The sequence below is a fragment of the Amblyomma maculatum genome, chromosome 10, assembly GCF_055883805.1.
Source record: "Amblyomma maculatum isolate TAMU_Amacu chromosome 10, ASM5588380v1, whole genome shotgun sequence".
In the NCBI taxonomy this organism is placed as follows: Eukaryota; Metazoa; Arthropoda; class Arachnida; order Ixodida; family Ixodidae; genus Amblyomma; species Amblyomma maculatum.
The window spans coordinates 30,974,266-30,994,183 of record NC_139353.1 but is presented as its reverse complement, the minus strand read 5'-3'; positions in this window follow the sequence as shown (position 1 = coordinate 30,994,183).

Sequence of the window (19,918 nt, the reverse complement as noted above, 5' to 3'; positions counted from 1 at the left end):
GTACTTTTATTACGACGGACTATGGTACAATGACTAATCACCTTCAGTTTCCTAGATAGAATGGACTGACACACGACGACTCACCTTTTCAGTGTTTCAGCTATAGTTTTGTTTTGTTTTTTTTTTTAGTTTTTACAGATTTAATTTTTGATCATTTTTATCTATAATTGATCAATTAGCCTTAGTATTCATCACCCGCTCCGCTTCTCATCCATTACCTTGCACTAATCGAAAAACGACAGGCCTTTACATTTACTGCCCCGTTCCGAATACTTACAACTCCCGACAATACCCGAGTCGAAACGACCCCCCCCCCCCTTCCTTCCCCCACCCGAGAAGGTATCGCTAGATTTCCGAACCTTTTTCCGGAATATAATAAAAGCGAGAATATCATGCAAGAAAACTAACTTCGACTTTCGTTCTGTCATCTCACTGCAAACTTTATTTCAAGCTCCCTTTCATGCAATACGCCATCAGCCTTCGCTACAAGTCTTTTCTCATCTAGTCGTACCAGTCGTCATAAAGCCGGAATCAAGGCGTGCAACAAGGAGGCCTTCAGTTTATTATTGTAAAGCATTGCAGCATTTAAATTCGCTGCAGACAGCTGCATCTTACTGTGCTTGTATTTAAGTATCTGGCCCTGAGCTACAATAAGCAAGCATACGAAGAGTTCACTGCTAGCCTATAGGCCAAACGTTTTTGTAAAATTTCCTGTTTTCCTCAGCGAAGTAAGAGCAATGTGAACGCTGAAGTAGACGTCAAAGTGCACTTACTGGCCTCCGATGACGATGAGGCCTCTTTGCCTGCGAAAGAAAACGAAAATAGTCATTTAAGTAGAATACTTAACAAAGCGACAACTGGCGAAATTTTCGCTATTTTTCAAAGCAGCGCGGCAGGAACTGCACAGAGTGCAAACACACTACAAAACGTGGACAGAACAATTTAGGAGCGAAGATCTTATTCTCCAAGCCGCATATTCGGCGTTTTCTCTCTAACCGGCACTAATCATCCCTGCGCTAATCAATGGCGCTAATCATGCCGAACATGACTATTTTCAAATAGCACATTGCAATAAGTACAGTCTTTGCCAAAAGTAACCAGGCTGCGTGTTCCGCTTCTCATACGGGTAGTAGAGAATTCGTACTTCTTCTGAACCTGTAAATCTGTGCAAAGTAAAGGCAAGCTCCTGTCCTCACGTATTAACAAGTTTTGACACTCTGGGAATCCATGTTGGCTTTAGAATACAAGCGACAAGCAAATCTTGCAGCCTGGTTACTTTTGGCAAAGACTGTACGTGTTGTGCAAATGCGCACATATGTATCTTAATTGCGGCAACGGGCGATCGAAGTGCACTTGATCATGAAGAGTATAAAATCAGCATGCATCACATCGTATGCGTGTGTTCACTTTAGATGTGATGTACGCGTAGCCGTTTTCTTGGCGATATCAATTGTGGCCTTGTTGACAGGTAGAATAAATAACCCGGGCCTTTTCGCCGTTCATTACACCGCACAAGCAAAAAATATCCCGGCTGGTTAATGACAAAACTTCTTTGTCATGTACTATATTAAAAATCATCAGATTAACCGGGATTTTGGCGTCGGTTGACGCGAGTTGCACACAGCCGACCGCAGCTTGTTGGCGACAACAACGCTAGCAGACGGTCCCCCGGCCTGCCCTCTACCATTTGTTTAGGAAGCAGCCAGTGCCGATTCTGCATCTGAACTGGTGTAACTTGCGCTGCACGCTTAAGGCACCGTCGCAGAACTTTACTGAACTGGGGCAGAGAGTGCAGCTGAATCGAACGTACCTATAAGCACGGTTCCTGTACACGCTAGGCACAGCCATGGAGGCCGGGCCTAACGAGAGAACGGCTCGGTATATAGATACCAAGCAAAACAATGTGTAACCTTGTTTAACTAGTGCTTCCGCTCGTCACACTGGGTATAACAGAGTTAAACCACATTCTTTTTTATAATTTGCAAACTTTTATTTTTAAACCTGCAAAATAATTATAAAAATGTGGGGCGGTTTGTGCAAGTGGGTTTTACAGTAAGGCACACATCATATATTTGATAGAGTTTGATGATTAGACGATTAGCTAAAATTACCTGACTATTCATTTAATTATTTATAGATACTGTAATCTAGTACAGATGATAGGAGGATGGGAAAACATTAACTATACAGGCATATAAACACTCAAACTCGTGACTTTTGCAGGCACTTTTAAAACGTCAGTACAGAATTCTGGGTAACAGTCTCGCTTTAGGTTTATTTTCATCTCCGTAATCGCCCCCGAAAAAAAAAAAGACTACTTAGAGCAGTTAGATCGCGTGTTCAAAACGATTATTATTAGTTCATGCCTTAGTCTTGTTATAACCTGAGGAGTAAGCAAATAATTGGAAGTATTAACATCATACTGGCACTCTACAAGCTGAAAGAGAAACTGATCAGCACACATGACTGCGCTCACTCACTGGGGTAGTCCGCTGCGATTCACGAGCTCAGTGATAAATACAAGTCGATCAACAACGGCATTTGCGAGAACGCGAATACTTAGAGGCAATATAATTTCTGAATGCGAAGAAAATTTCCTGTCAGAAGATTGCAAAATACAGCATTTGAGTTGAAAATACAAAGCCTGACCCGACCTAAGAACCGAACTAAAGGTAGGCAGGCCGAGCAGCAACTCACCCCCCAGCATTCCAGTGGCGAAGAGCACTCCAACGACGGCAACTATGCCCACGACTAGCAGAACGAGGAGGATGACCATTCCGCCGCCACCTCCGCCACCGCCGGCATCCTTACTGCGGAGAACGACACACATACGCACACAGCTCATTTCAGTTTCTGGCGCGCAGCAAATACCTCGCGGGACACATTCTTTAACTGGCAAGACCAGATAGAACGATGCTATAATTTTTTTCCTTTCTTTCTATTCGTCTTTATTAGTCTAAATGGAATGCGTTTGAATAAGGATTTCAAAAAATACAGAACGTCAACAATTTTGTTCATCTGCCAAGATAGGGAGCACAAAGCTGGCAAACTGACATGCGTCAGTCATGTCCTACTTGAGGTGGAATTGAAGGAAACAGTTGTTGCCGCTTTTCAGGCACAAAAAGACGTCACATTTGGCGCACTAAGCCTGACACGCCTTTATGGCAGACAGCACAGCGCCCCCTGACCTGCTGCGTTGACTGCGACTTCCATAAAACAGTGTTGTTTCCATGGCTACAAGAAGATAATTACGTTACTTGTCGGCAAAAGAAAAAAATATGAAGTGATTAAAAGCTAACGTTGCGCGGTGCTCATTTCACCTTTATATGAACACGGGTACTCAGATTCCCGCCATAAACCCTTCTTACAAAAAAAAAGTGACCTTGAACAGCTCATATACAAGCGGTAACGCAGGGATAGTTCTAAACAAAGTTTTTTTGTGTGTACCTTTACGTGTCCTGTATCAGTTTCAAACCAATTGTGGATATAAAAACGAACAGCCGACTGCACATTATTGACGGTAAATGTCTACCTTATTCTGGCAGCTCAACAATTTTGTACACTATGTATTTTGTCCTGCACTGCCGCTTCTGTTGCAAAATAGGTTATACTATTCTGCAAGGGCCACTTTTAGAGACGCCTTTACAAAGAAATAAAATTGTCGCCACCCTCAACTTCGAATATCGGCTCCTGCTGAGGCCAGAACTCTGCCAACGTGGCGCGCGCGCGAAGAAGACGACGACTACACTTGGGGTTTGAACACGGTCATCACGCGCCATCTATTTACGACTCGTACAACTTTATTTCAGAGCCTACTTCATAAAAGGACTAAATTTAGATGAACACGTTCTAAATTTTAGGGAGAGGCGTTTTGTGGCTGCCAATAGTGGGTCAACAATATTGTTGATCTGCTGGTTTAAGGGGGCCCCAGAAAAGGGTACGTATTTCGAATTCGCGTTGTTTTCAGAAAAATTGTTTTCGCCCTTACACCTAGAGTCATCTGACTGGTAGAGACACCAGAACCCAGATATCAGTTTGGTTGCCATCATTTCCGGTTCTGGGGTTAGCACCAATCAGATGAGGGCGCAAACGGCGAAAACAACACTTTAATAAACAACACGAACTCACAATACGCTCTCAGCTTCAATTTTGTTCACTCAAAAAATTTGTCCTGTTGCTTTTTCTGCCGTTGAATTCCTACAAGTGACGTAAAGTCTCCATATAAGTTTGCGACAGTATGCAAATGAGTATGTGTGAGAAATTGCAGGGGCAAAACTTAAGGGATTAGTCCTAAGAGACTATTAAAGTGTTTGTACTCGAATGAAAATCCGCACAAGAACCACAGACGTGTGATTCACGTTCCTTGTGAACCCCAATTTTCGGTGTAGTTCAAAATGCTCCTTAAAAGAAACAATGACATACTTTCATATGTATACTACATAAATATGTATTACAGAAATTAGCCTCCTGTATAACTCGCGGGCCAGATGCATTAAGATAAAATAAAGTGAGATCCCTTTAAACTTTCAAAGCTAAAGGAAGAGCTGTGACAGCTGTTTATATGTTTGACAGTTGTACTGTTATTGCAAATGTGAAAGGAAATGTGAAAGGCCGTCGAAAATTCCCGACACGGAGTCCAGCAAAGTTTTCTTTCGAACATCGTTCCGCGAAGTGACTAGCAAAACTTCACATAGGGTGCGTTCCAATTCCTTAGACGTCATCGTAGACGTCTACACATTTGAGTAATGAAAAGCGTCTACCAATCTACGCTTTGCGGTACCTCGCGGCATGAAAGAACTAAAACGTTTGAATAACTATTTAATGATTTTTTTTTAACTTTACGATAATACAGGTGAAAACCACGTTCTTAGTGGTTTGCCGATTTTTTTGCAGAAATAATATTGCGTGTTTAATCATCACAGCGCAAATCGAATATTGGTCGGTCTACTTGTAGCAGACCGTACCGACCGTACAACTGAAAAACCAAAAGTTCTACGGGGCAATAACCTCATAAAATCTCATTTAATCGCATAGAGTCTCATACGGTGCACATCATTATCATAAAGTATCGCACATAATTTATGATAATGTAAAAGAAACTATGAGAACTTATGCAATTATATGCGACTTGTACATGATTTTTTATGTGAATTGAGTGAGATTGTGTGAGAAAATGTGAGGTTATTGCCCCTTACAGTTTTTTCAGTAATGGACCCGCTCACGGCAGCTTGACGAAAGAGAATGTTAGTGACGTTTATACTCTTATTACTGATGCTGAAGTGTACGTGCTTCTCGAATGTGCTGATGTACAAAGCTGTAAGCATGAAAAAATGCAAAAAAAAAATGTAAACTTTAGAGGATTACGGGGTGAAAGTGATATCCGGCTACAGCAAAAGAAAAACTTTGTGCCATTACGCCTGTCGTCTGCTGTCATTAGGCGAAGAAGCCAAAGACAGCAACTCGTTTTAATAATATACAGGCACGCTAAAATCAACGCGCAACAAGCCGGCATCGTCAAGTGTGCACTTTCTTCCGAGGTTAACTGAAAATGCACGAAAGAGTTTGCCACGGCTACTACAGCAAGAGAGAAACACATGCGTGCCGTACAGCAGCCGTCCTGACTCCCGGCGAGGTGCCCAGAAAGCGACGAGTACGTCGATAGCATCGAGACTCAATCTATAGTCATCGCCAAATTAAAATTCGATCATGTAACCAAACCAACAGCATCAAACTCTTTAGCAAACCTCTCAACCGCGCGCTTTCCTCTAGTGCGTGATTCAAGAATCTACAGTGCTATGAATCTCACGCCCATTAAGGCAGCTGAACTAGCCTCTGGCTAGCGTACGCAATGACGCAACTCATATTCGAAAGATCGTGCATATGCATACTGTGGCGCTCGCAAAGAGCACGACCACCGCACAGCCACTGTAACCACCGCAAGAACGACTCGCTCAGAGCGATCCGCGCACTGTCCGCCATGCCTATATGCAGCAAACTAGCCTGCATCGATGTTGACTTCGGCGAAGCAGTCTTCGTGAGATTGATTGATTGATTGATTCGATCGATCAATCAATCAATCTCACGAAGACTGCTTCGCCGAAGTCAACATCGATGCAGGCTAGTTTGCTGCCTATAGGCATGGCGGACAGTGCGCGGATCGCTCTGAGCGAGTCGTTCTTGCGGTGGTTTTTCGAAATTTCCGGAGTCCTCCACTACGGCGTCTCTCATAGCCTGAGTCGCTTTGGGAAGTTAAACCCCATCAAATCAATCAATCGATTGATTGATTGATTGATTGATTGATTGATTGATTGATTGATTGATTGATTGATTGATTGATTGATTGATTGATTGATTGATTGATTGATTGATTGATTGATTGATTGATTGATTGATTGATTGAAGGGGTTTAACTTCCCAAAGCGACTCAAGCTATGAGAGACGCCGTAGTGGAGGACTCCGGAAATTTCGACCACCTGGGGTTCTTTAACGTGCATTGACATGGCACAGCACACGGGCGCCTTGCTTTTCGCCACCATTGAAAAGCGGCCGCCGAGGCCGGGATTCGATCCCGCGTCCTTGGGAGCAGTAGTCGACCGCCGTAACCACTGCGCCACCCCGGCTTCGTGAGAAGTGAAACGCGTCTCAAAATGGCGCCTCTCCGGCTAGCCGTATAAATAGACGTCTACTAGGGGGTATTGGAACGCACTCATAGTCGTCTCCACAGAGTCATATCGCTTTTAGAAACAAAGCACTGTGAAGAACCGATGTAAAACCACCAGTACCTAGCGATGGTATAGTACGCTCCCACATCTCCCATCACTTTCTGTCCCTAGGCAAAGTGCATTCTTCGTTTCCTCTCGGAACGACAACCAGGAACGCGACAACCTTAACCGACCTTTGCCCTGTCAACTACAGTCGCCATCGCTGCCGTTTGCCGATGCCCCAGTCCAACGTTACTAGAACGTTGCCCCAGACTACACAGCGCCGCGCCGCGGCCACCAATGGCGGTGCACAGAGTTCCCCCGTAGAGTCACGTCTGAGCTTCATGACCAGAAAAGAAATTGTTTGCGTGTAAAAACGGCTGGCAGTGAAGACGCCTGTGTGTAGCGTTTGTTAACTTATTCTTCAGCAAAATAAGCCTATTTGCTATTACAATTCAGCAATTATCGATAAATGTGAACTTAAATCTCTCCCTTTTGCCCCTTTAATTACTGTCGCCCAAAAGAGCATGAAGAAAATGACCCCCCCCCCCCCCCCTTGCTTTTCATTTCCAACTCTGTGCTCCCCTAGTCTTACGAATTTTAGCGAACCATCATAAGGGTAATTTCCTTTTATTTTTTTCATTGCATTCTATATTTCCGAGAATAATTGGCATTTTTTTTAGCAATTCACGCCATCGGTTTTCAATACTGCGCCTCTGCCACAAAATCACTGCGAGTACTGCATCTAACGGTACCGGAGGAGACTCCTTCCCGGAAATAACCTTTCTCGAACTCTAGCCCTTTGTATGTGACGTCACTTCAGTAAAAGTTGAAGTTCGTCAGTAAAGATAGATAAGTGCTTTCTGAGCTAAAAAAAAAAAATAAATGTCAATTTTTGTCTGGGAACAGCGCTTTTTCATTACGAAAAAGGAACAAAAGTACAGGAGCCCCAGTACTAGCCATTTGTGCAAGGAAGTGTAACTTTGTAGGAAACGTTTGTCACTGAAACGATATAAATAACATATCAATATAATAACACACTTTCTGACTAGATTGAATCCCGAACCTCGTCTCCTTCATTCGCCCTTCAGTGTATTAAGTTGGCTTCTTCCTGCTACACAGTAGTCTAACAGTGAAGCCCACACTCTTCCACTCCATGTATACCCGGATATGGAGCACCTATTCGACGTGGAGTTCTGAAGCCGGCATCAAATGACGGTTACCGATAATGTGAAAGTAAGAGTCACAAGGTGATCAATCGGTCCTGGTTATGCGAGCAGTTTTGTGAAGTGCCACGCATCGCCGTCTCTAGCTATAGTAACCAGTCATAGTGAAAAGCGCCCTTCAGTGTATTAAGTTGTAAGTTGGCTTCTTTCTGGTACACAATAGTTTAACAGTGAAGCCTACACTCTTTCATTCATGTATACCCGGATATGGAGCACCTATTCGACGTGGAGTTCTGAAGCCGGCATCAAATGACGGTTACCGATAATGTGAAAGTAGGAGTCACAAGGTGACCAATCGGTCCTGGTTATGCGAGCAGTTCTGTGAAGTGCCACGCATCGCCGTCTCTAGCTATAGCAACCACAGTCATAGCGAAAAGTTATGTGGCGATGAGGCATCATTATGCGCTAAACGCAGGCAGGCATCGTGCAGCAACTATTAAGTGTCCTCCGAACAAGTTACCTCACCGCAAAAACACTGCGAGATTTGTGCCAACTGGTACATACATGAGGAGGAAATCAGTCATAAATGCGAAGGATAAGAAAAAGGATGTACTAACAATTTGTATTTATTGAAGAACCACGCTCCCATTTAGGCGAATAGAAGAAGCGCAGCGCTAAAAGAACAATGATAGTCGGCAGACAGAAGTACGAGCAAATATTGCTTGTAGTCTAAAAAGAAGATTTGAATGCTACAGCATTAGAAGCTTTATTACGAAAAACGAAACTGCATGGACACCTTTATGTGGCTATGGATACGAGGTTACAAGGGTGGGGCTTTCCGCATATCTAATTATACTGGCACAAGTATCGCTCCTCTATAAAATTAGGAAAACTTTTACGTGCAAAATGTTCTTGCTAACTGATGGCGTACTGCTATCTGGGCAAGTTTTGCGCACTGCTGCTTTTAAAAAAAATTTAACTAGAAAAACTGAACAAAATGATGTAAGCGCAAGCTTGGTCATATTTCTGGGACCTTACCGCGTTTTTTTTTTTTTGTGAACTATCATCAGCTAAGTTGCGACGCCTTTTTTCATTACGCAAATCAATGAATTTGCAGCCATTATCCGAGGAAACAAAGTGAGAAGATCCTGTGCTAGTTCTTTAAATGCCCAGCGAAATGTGCCACCTCGGAGCAAAAACCGTGTCTGAGAAAAAAAGAACCGAGCTCAGAGACAACACTTAATGTTCCCGGAGAAGAGGTATAATAAAAAGAAACTACGAAACTTCATACGGTAAACAGACCCTGTCAGTGTCACAGCAGTTAAACCCCAAACAGTCGTCAGCACGCCTTCCCCTTCTCACTTTCCTTCAGGGCTCAGACATAACGTTTCTAGATATAACTCTACAGACTGATAGTCTAAGTTGGTGAAGAAATGTAATGACTATTTGTTAGGTCTACCACAGATATGCGCGGGATATTTTGCTGCAGGCAGAGACTAATTCAATAATAAAAGAGCGATACAATGAGATGTCGGGATCTAGCGCTTTAGACATGCCCTTAAGAAATATCCTTTCATTCTCTCTCTGTTAGCTCGTCAGTTGATGGCTACAAATTTTAGTTTGCGACAAAGTGCCCAAATATGACAAAAGCACCAAGCTTTCCAACTGGTAATCTGCAACCTCCGCTTCGTTTTGATTAAACTTACCACGCTTCTCGTGAATAAATTTAGAGTGAAGCACGTAGACTTACACCATGGACTGTTCCGATCCTCCGGCTGTTGATGGCTCCGCAGTTGAAGCTGAAAGATGATATCATTATCATATTTATCCCGTTTAAGTACACAGAAGAATAAAGACTAACTGTCCTCGCGAACTTTCTTATCTTACTGACCATGCACATGGTTCCTCGTCGCCTTTCTCTGAGCCTTCATCATCATCATCATCAGCCTGACTATACCCACTGCAGGGCGAAGGCCTCTCCCATATTTCTCGAATTAACCCGGTTCTGTGCTAGCTGCATCCACTTGACCCCTGCGAACTTCTTAAACTCATCCGCCCACCTAACTTTCTGCCGTCCCCTGCTACGCTTTCCTTCCCTTGGAATCCAGTTTGTTACCCTCAGCGACCATCGGTTATCCTCTCTTCGCACTACATGTCCTGCCCATGCCCATTTCTCCTTCTTAATTTCCACTAGAATGTCAGTAACATGAGTTATTTCTCTGACCCACTCTGCACGCTTCCTATCTCTTATTGTTACCCCTTATTTATTAATGTTACTCTGCGCCTCATTTTCTCTTAAAACCTATTTTATAACTTCAGTAATCACAGTTTGTTTACCCAAATTACTTGCTTTAGTCATGCCTACTTCTCTTTGATGTTAACTGGGCTACCATTCAGTGGCACTTTTTTTTTTCCACGTCAGCTCAGCTTTTACTCATTTCCTAACGATAGTACCCTAGATTATCCGCGTCAAGGCACTGGCGTTCTCTGTCACTGAAGCTGAGGACCATTTAAATAAGAATGCGACGACCAAAACGCAAATAGATGCTTCTTGAAGTGCAGAGACGTACTAGCGTAGGCGTCAGCAATATAAAAAAATGCTACTTTTCGGAGACATCTAGCGGCATCAAAATATTCAGTCTCTCCTCTCTTAAAAAAAAAAAAAAAAAAAAAAAAAAAAAAAAGACGAAACATGCCATAGATGCCTGCACCACAGAAGCCGAGTCTCAAGATTCATGCAACATCACAACATGCAGCATCTCAAAAATCTTGTCCTCCATGAGGGTAAATATCTTTAACGTCACAGTGACACAGAGCACAACATAGCCCGGGCCAGGACAGGCAATCAAGTCAGCTAAACTTTTCTAATCTGAAACACTAGGCAAATGTAATGAGTTATGCCGGCATGCTGCCACACCTTGTCTTTTTCGAGCTCATTGAAAGGCGCTGCATTGCGGCTGGCTACGAAATCCATAAGAAAGGAAAACCCATAACAGAGTTAAATATCCAGTCCGACGTGCTGAGAAAAGCCGAAATTGGCGCTCCCACTCATGTCACGTGTCAATGCAGCAACTGGTACAAAGACAGGGATGCGACACGGCATAGTGGCACGAGGGCAGGACGTCCGATCACAGACTACAGCGAGCCAGAGGCAACTATGAGCGAGGGAAGTCTGAGGCAATGATTTCGAGAAAACTACTCTGTGTCCACTAAACCGTTAAACCTCAAGCACTAAATATTAGGGCTAAAGCAAGCGTGTGCGGGAGGCGTCCTGCCTTTGTCCCCATAGCGGCAGTTAGACGTAGAGGCCTGACAATTTCCAACAAGCCTAATCGGGCAATGCTTGGTCAATTTCTCGCCTATTCGCGTACACTCAAGGGGACGAAGGAAGGGATACTACGGTCAAAATAAAAGGCTGTACTCACCGTCTCCCATAGTTGCGGCCGGTTGTGGGCTCGGAAAATCCTAGGGCGGAGCTGAAGACGAGACGCGCGACCACCGGTTACGGGTGCGTGCGCAGGTCTGAGGCGCGCGGGCACACGCGAGGGACGCTGGTCGTCCCTCGTTTTTCTTTCTCTTGGGCTCGAGCAGGGACTGGCCATGCCTTTCTTCCTCTTTTTGCCATCAGGGAGCCTATGCGCACAGCACATATCTACAGCCTGATGTGCCTTAGGCGGTATGGAATAAGCCTCATTCTAATTTTTGTAACATCGTCACCATCGTCAGCCAGACTACACCCACTACAGAGCAAAGAGTCCTATATCCCTTCAATTAACCAGGTCCCGTGAAACCTGCATTCATTTTATACAGCCGATTCTAACTAAACCACATGCCTACAAATAATTCTGCTGCAATTTTGCAATGATGGCTGCGTGGAAGACTTTCTCCCTGTTAAATAACGTTGGCGCCATGTTATGTCAAAAGTGGGCCCTACAGAGTCAGTCTGCTACAAGTATGCTGCACATCTGGCCGGGACTAAAGCCATGCTAAGCTTCTGAGTATACTGATCCCCCATCTAGATGGACGCCCATTGAGTGAAACTAAAATTTTAGGCCCCTGGCCACGGCGATCGTCTGCGGTGAAGGCCTCCCAGGCACTGCTCCGCTTTATGAGAACTACAGGCCTAATCGAAAGACTGAGTTTGCTATGACATGACTGTGACGTGATGTGATGTGGCGTGTCTGTTATGTGACTATGTGGCTGTAGTAACTTCAACTATCCCTCTCTGGCAACTTTTATGTCCACTTATCCCCTTCCCCCAGTGCAGGGTAGCAAACCGGTTGCTTTTACTAGTTAATCTATCTGCCTTTCCTCCTCATCTTCCTCCTCCTCTTCCTCATAATAGCTCACATGTAGCTTTGGGACGTTAAGCGCCATATACCGTGTCGTGCCATAACTTTTCATACCGTACAGAATATGGTATACAATACAATACTGCGCAGTGACAAACAGGATATATGAGCTCGCGGGTGGGCACTCTCAGGAAAGCTTTGGGCAAACAACAAAGTATGAGGCAGACGCAGCAAGAAATAGCAGGACAGGAACAGCCCACACAACGATGATGATTAAAATTTATTCAACGAACAATAACTGCACAAATACGGAAAAGGCAACCACGTTAAACCCATATCAAGAATCCACATGTTTTCAATGTGGAAGTTGATGTAGGTGCATGGCTAAAGAATTTTTTTTTTCTCATGGCAGTGATGGCACACGATGAGAAAAGCCTCGGTTATCTCTGGACAAAGTCGATTACAAGGGCGTGGCGCAGAGTACAAGGTTGGGCCACTTCCGGTCGTGTGGTTCATTTAGCACGGTAAGTCTAGTACGGATGCATATGGATTAAAGTCACCGACATCGTTTCCTTCTCTTCGCACCAAGACATTGCCGAAAGTCTAGGAAATTATTTTTCCGCTAATGTTCAAATTGCTAATTTGTTTCACAGAGCCAGATATTGAGGGGAAACTTCTGCAGTTTCTGTGTTAAGATCGAAATGAAATTGTCTATATATTTTGCACAGTGTTCGATTTTCCAAGTGAAATTTCTTACCTCGACACGGTGTGGTTTTCCCGCAATCAAATTTTTGAGATAATCGTCCCTGTCATGAGCCGTACTCTGTGCTGAGGACGTCATGGGTTGATCTGACGCGCGCGGAGCACGAATTTTCAAGCGGTGTCGCGACACAGGAGTGTACTCACAGTGATGTTATGAATACGCTACAGTAATGGGTCACGGGAACCTTTTGCTCTGCTGAGGGGTCCTCCAGAGAAGGACGTACCTGGAAGCCCCCCCCCCCCCCCCCCCCCCCTTCCTCTCTACGTTAGGGCTCTGATTATCGCCACCCGTTTTACGACCGTTCGGCGCGAGCGCCTAATTATTTGCTTTGGACATCATTTGGGAAATTATCCACTACTGCATAACAGCACCTGGTAGGTTGAGTTGTTAACCCTTTTCAAAGCTCTTCCAGATTTTTTCTTTGTTTCAAAATAATTATGATTGTTACTCTACTCCAAACATTATGTTTATTAATAAGTATTAGTGTATTAGCTTTATTAGTGCATCGATACACTTCTTTACTTTCCCGGTTTGCGTCAATGTTTATCGCATAATCATCTATGAAAATACCTTTTCTGCACGCCACTACAGATTCGCCAAGTCCCCACGGTGAGTGCGTGCCATGTTTCAAGAGGCCAAAAACAACAGCAACCACTGCGTGCCGTCCGGCATGCACGATTTCTGCAGCAGTGCATAATTAAATGTGTTATCATTCCCGCGTATGAGTGGGCTTTTTTCCTTTTTTTTTTTTTTTCGCTTTTCTTGCCTGGTACAACATGCAACCAGATACTGCTGGTAGTCTCATAAAAATAGCGAAATGCATTGATTCTTGTCAGTTTGTTTCAAGACTCTAAAACATAGGTTTCATTTTACATGTGTCATGCCTTTCAATTCACATACATGCATGCTTTTATATCACATATTGATAGTGTTGTCATTCTACCTTGTATGTCTAAAAAGCTAGTCCAATAATTTCCCAGATAAGCGCAGCGGCACGATGGACAACTTGAAGGCAGTAGTAACACCTGTAAGCGTGATCAGCATGTTAATTATAGATCATACGGTCGTACACAAAATACATGCGCACGACATGACATGATGGTTTGGTTTGTTGGGTTTAACGTCCCAAATCGACTTGGACTATGAGAGACGCCGTAGTGGAGGACTCCGGAAATTTCGACCACCTGGGGTTCTTTAACGTGCACTGACATCGCACAGCACACGGGCGCCTTGCTTTTCGCCTCCATCGCAAAGCGGCCGCCGAGGCCGGGATTCGATCCCGCATCCTTGGGCACAGTAGTCGATCGCCCTGCACCACCCCGGCGTTTTTATCTTTATTGCCATCTTCAAAACCATATTTTACACATGCAAAATATTACGCTACAAACACACCACGTGGGTTAAAAACCACGCCAGCTCGGGCTGCGTGATCCATTAAAGTTCAGGCATGTGCAGCAACGCTTCAATTCTCGGAAGCCATTCAGACACTTGGTCTTGTGTCTTGAAAACATCAATAACGCTAGCAACGGATTCTCGAAAATATTGCCGTATTTTCCTCGCATCAATGTCTGCATGCCTGAAAGACATTCTGAATCGCCAGATACTGTGCAGGCCCAATAACGTGATCATGTCCAGGGGTAGCCCACCATCATCTTCAATTGGTAAAAATCTAATTCCGAATGCATCCACGGGTAGGTCTTTTTGAATCGTTAGTTGTAGAATGTCCCAGAAAAAAAAGGCTTTCTAACAGTCTAAGAAAACGTGTTCGATAGTTTCCGGCTTGCGGCATATGAAGCAGTGATTTCCCCAAAGTACAAAAAACCCCTTCATTTCTAAATAGGTCTTAACTTCTAGTGTATTACTCTGGAACTTGAAGAAGAAAGTTTTTGCTCCTCCTGGTACAACCATATTTTTCAATCGTTTAAGGACTGAATTCCATGGACCTGCACGATAAAATGATCTGTACAATGGGATCGGGAGAAACACATCGCACAATTCCATATAATGTTTCTTTCGCGTCGTAGCGGATAAATATTCAAGTGAAAATCGGGCTTGCAAGACACGACATGACTTGTACCCTTGTTTAAGGATTCCAAAAATTTTCCCTTGCATGCTCGCCGAACTTACAACTAAATTTGACAAAACTCTTCTCAACCTAACCTGACATAGATCGTAAAAATGGGTCCTTCATATGTCAAAAGAACGCAAAACGGTTAACCACTTGGCGCAAATACAGAGCGGACGTGATGAAACAAGCTGGTTCGGTTGGTGCGCTCCCAAGTACTTCCCTACACAAAAATGGCGAACACACGGTACAATCTCTGCACGTATTCACACGAGAACAATGCAGTGTTTGTAACACATACCATATTTTGGTAACAACAAATAAATTACAAATCGTAGCTCGTGCAAACATAGGCCAACCGAATCATTTTAGACTCTCGGCCTTCTCACGCACGTCCAAAACTTGGTCGGTAGTTTTCCAGCGGCACTCCTAAATACTTCACTGGGGTTGTTACCAAAGGCATGTTCACGAAATTCGTCGAGGTTGTGGGCCACTGCAGTCTCCATGCTAGAACCCTAGGCACTTATCCCAATTCACAGCACTGCCGCTCACAGAACAAAAGTCCACCAATTGGACAACATTGCGCGTGCTTTCGTAGTCGGCATAGAAGACAGCAATGTCATCGGCATACGCGAGTATTTGGACTTCTGCTGCATGCAGACGGAAACATCGGACACTGCTGCTCTCGATAATGCTCAGACAGAATGGTTCAATATACAAGCAGAAAAGCAATGGTGACAGGGGCAACCTTGAAGTACAGAGCGGTGCATTTGGATGCGCTCACCCAATTTCTTGGGTGAGAGCATCGGATTCGAACAAGCGATCTTTACTTGACTTGAACCGATCTTACCGAACCTGAACACACGACCTTCTCGGCCTCGAACCCTAGCTGATGTAGATATTCCATTTCCATTATCATCCTCACTATATTTGACAATAACTTTCATCGCTATCACCACTATCTTCTTTCAGTACAAGCTATTTTAAAAACCTTACAAAATGTCATGCAGAGCTATGCGCCACTGGATGACAAAGCCTGGAAATGATACGGTTTTTATGAAAAAAAAATATGCAACAAGACAAGGATCCTTTCCAACTAATTAGCAGCGATTGAATACCACCGAGTTGCCTTATTCCGACCATGGAAAATACCTAGCGAAATAATGCGACAAAATAGTTTATAATGGCGGGCAAATTGCACCAACCTGTGCTGTTCGCTTTCTTCTGTTTTGTTTATAGCGTGGACCGATCACATTCTACACTGTTCGACTCGGATCCCATTCCACAAGCGGGCATACCACGCTACGTGAAATGACGCCGAACATACATTCTTCAAAAAACGCGAAGCGTGCGGTCTATTGTTTGGCCCTTGTTAGCGAGAGCGGTGTAGTCCTGCTTTGGTCAACTTTGATATGCAGGAAAGCCCACATGCGAAATCTTGCATGGAGCTTTCAAAGGGGAGCCGATTCAAGCTGTCACCGACAGGAAAGCATACATTGAGAACCTCTGACCTCTGACGTACGCGTAGCAATTAACAGACGTGATGATGATGATCGAAAAGTCTACGCCGGCTGCGGCCATCAGCTGTGAATTCGCCATTGGACCCTAGCCGGCACGCTGAACTGCATGCGCTGTTCGCGGCATGATCGCTGTTTGTTTGATGAAGCCCGCTCGCAACGCTCTCGAATTTTAGGCTTTAATTTCTTTACGGATTAGGAGAGAGTGTATAATGAATTTACCTAGAAAATCCGGCATTTTGTTCGGTTTCGTTAATGAGGTTTGTTATCAATTTATCAATCATGTGGATTTACTTGGGTGACAGACCTCCTACCAACGCTCATCCTATCTTTCACGTCCCAGCATGCAAATTCCTCGGAATCACCCTCCAACGGCGCTCGCAGCGCGGTCAGCCCTGTGTCTTTTGATTTTTCATCTAGTTCGGCGAAAGGTCAAGAGGCATGTGGGTTTGCACGAGAAACAGGCATGTCAGCTCACACACGTGGCACCTCATTCAAATCCTCTGCTCTGCACACCCATATTTTCATCTCACCCAGACCCAATACACCAAGCTATCAGACGCCCTGCTATTCATTTATACCTGTTTGCGTATGCATGCCTCCATCCAAAACCCCAATATCGCGTTTCTGTTTCTTCCTCTGGACCTCGTCAAGCTCCACGTGGACCGCCAGATTGCCCGGCTCTCAGATCCTGCAGCAGGCTGAAATTCTTTTGCACCGACATCCCTCAATATATTTCAAACGCCGTGCTCTCATAGAATCCCCGCCTCGCCCCCATATCGCACGAAACATATGCCCCTTATCCTACACAGACGGGCCGCCGAGAGGCCCGCCCTTCACGTCATCCCGACTCTCCTTTCTCCCGCGTCACTGCTTTTACGCGGACGACACCCTGCCACCCTGTCATCAAGCGGCAAAATCGAAGGTGCCGCGGATTGCGTCTACGAACCGCAATCCCTTTCACCCATCTAGGGCCGGCCTTACTCCCGAGGCCCGTGGTTCGCGTAGGCCGATCAGGTCTACGCGACATCCGTAGGCCTGATAGGCGCCCCTTTCTCGATGGCGCCCTGTGCAACCGCACTGGACGCCTACACCTAAAGACGGCACTGCTCCCACCACTTGCATGGCAGATCCATACACAGCCCTCTCTACAACAGAGTCCTTGAGCTTCTACCCATCGCTCATGTCATCTTTCACTCATGTCATCTTTCCATGCTCTTTCTCTTACACCACATGAACAGACTCAATGGCTGCAGTGTGATTGTGTTGTATGCAATTCCGCACCCCTGCCAAATACCTTCACAATGAAATTCTGATGTTTCTCTCCTTACAAAACCCCCATAGTAATCGTTATGTGGTTACCATGGCCTAGACGGCGTTTACAGATAATGAACGGATATACCAGCTCGACAATACTCTACACATGGCACTTGCGATCCCCTGGTGGAGTCTGCTCTCCGGTGAGGATCATGAAACACTACCCTCACTTGCGCGAATCTCTACAAGTACTTCTCTTTGTCTGAATCTATCCACTGGTTGTATCCATTTGCTTGGAGGATCAACGCTAATAGTCTAATACTTCCCACTTTCGGTACTTCTATACGTGCCACCTCAATCAGTATGTCCATCAATGTTTTGGATTATACACAAAGAGTTCAGATTTTTGCGGCGAGAATAAGAGCCCCCTGTCAGCTGCATACTCGACAATGGTGTCAGTAGCAGACTGCAATAGGTTCTCGACTTCCACATCGCTTCCATGGTTTACCCAAAAATTGATGTCATCCACAAAGACGTTAAATTTTAGTACCTCCAACTCTGCAAGTTTACTATAAATAATTAATGCAAAATGTGTAGCGCGACTTAACGGTCGCCATGTGTCTGAAACAGATTTACAAAGTGATTGATTCCGCTTAAATAAAAGTTTAAATGGAAACACCAATGCTTTTTTAGACCTCGGATTTTACTGGAATTTTCACTGTTCTCTCCAGTTTGCTTGTCATCTGTACAAACATTTTGCAGCAGTTAGATGCCTTGTAGGCATGATGTCACTGGATGCAAGCCCACTCCAGGACAAACATTTGAGCTTCTTGTAATCACTTCTGACAAAAGGGCCATTTTTTCAAACTACACCAGCTACACCAGTATAGAAAATCTCCATACCTCCAATGGATTTTTGCTACACTAGTGTAGCTGGTGTAGGTTAAAAAAATGGCCCTAAATAGTTGTCAGTGCAACTATAGTCATTGCGCATATGGCACGTTTTGTGGCCCTAACAGAGATATCATCAGCTGGCCTGTCATGACGTCACAGGCTGTTTGAAGCATATTTTCGATTTCCCAGTCCTTGGTTATGAATACTCTCACTCGACCTTTTGAAAAACTTTTTTTGAATCGCAGAGAGAGGGCTCAAAGGAATGTAATAAGATTATAAAACTCAAAATACTCTCGGAGTTGCCCTTTAATGGGGCCATGGGGCCATGAGAAGCAGTTTACTAAAAGTAGAAAACGTGTGCGAACCATTGGCATTCAGTCAGTCCTCTCTGCAACATTCTTAAGCTAGGTGTGTTAACAACGCCAATACCGGCTGTCAAAAATGATGCTTCTCCCCTCCCACCGCAACTTAGTGCACGACCGCGCACAAGAGAAAGTCGGGAGAACCCACCGCGATGACAATCACTGCACCCCGTCTCACTCGCATCACTTAGGAGTGCCCAATAAGATAGCGCACGGAGAAAACCCTGTTGCCGTCAACGGAAAAAGGGCAGCTGCGAATGGGCGTTGATGTGCACTTTAGCGGTGAAGAGCCGCCCTAATAAGTTGAGAGCGATTGTCAGGAGCACTTTTTAAAATTACTTTTAAGTTATAGGCTCCACGGAGATTTCTTAGATTTGATCGTAAAACTCACAAAGGTGACCACTATGGATTTCTTGCATTAAAATATTACCACGAACAGTTTCAGGGTCCTTTTAAGATTACTCCATTGAACCTGTATCTGGGTGTTTGCAGTATAAACTGCGCATCCTTCGTTCAATTCGTCAGCGTGGAAGCACCGCAGAGGACCAGCTAGAGGTAGTTATCGATCACAACACTGAATTGCTCAACTTTGTTCTAATGTATAAATCTGTTAAATATTCGATTTAATAGTCAAAGCCCTCTTCTCTTTGTATTCATATTATATTTCAATAAGAGATTTTCAATGTTAGCAATTCCTTGTGTCAGTTCAAAAACACCAGGTAGCATACCGACGACTAGTATTGAGAAAAGAGTTGTTTAATGAAAGGAAAGGCGGAGAGACTAGTATTGAAATGACTGAGCAGCTAAGGCAGACAAAGTTTTGTGCCAAAACAGCACTTTATTCAACAAGAACCAGAACATGGGTGCACAAAAATGACCCCAAAATTGCCACCCACAGAAC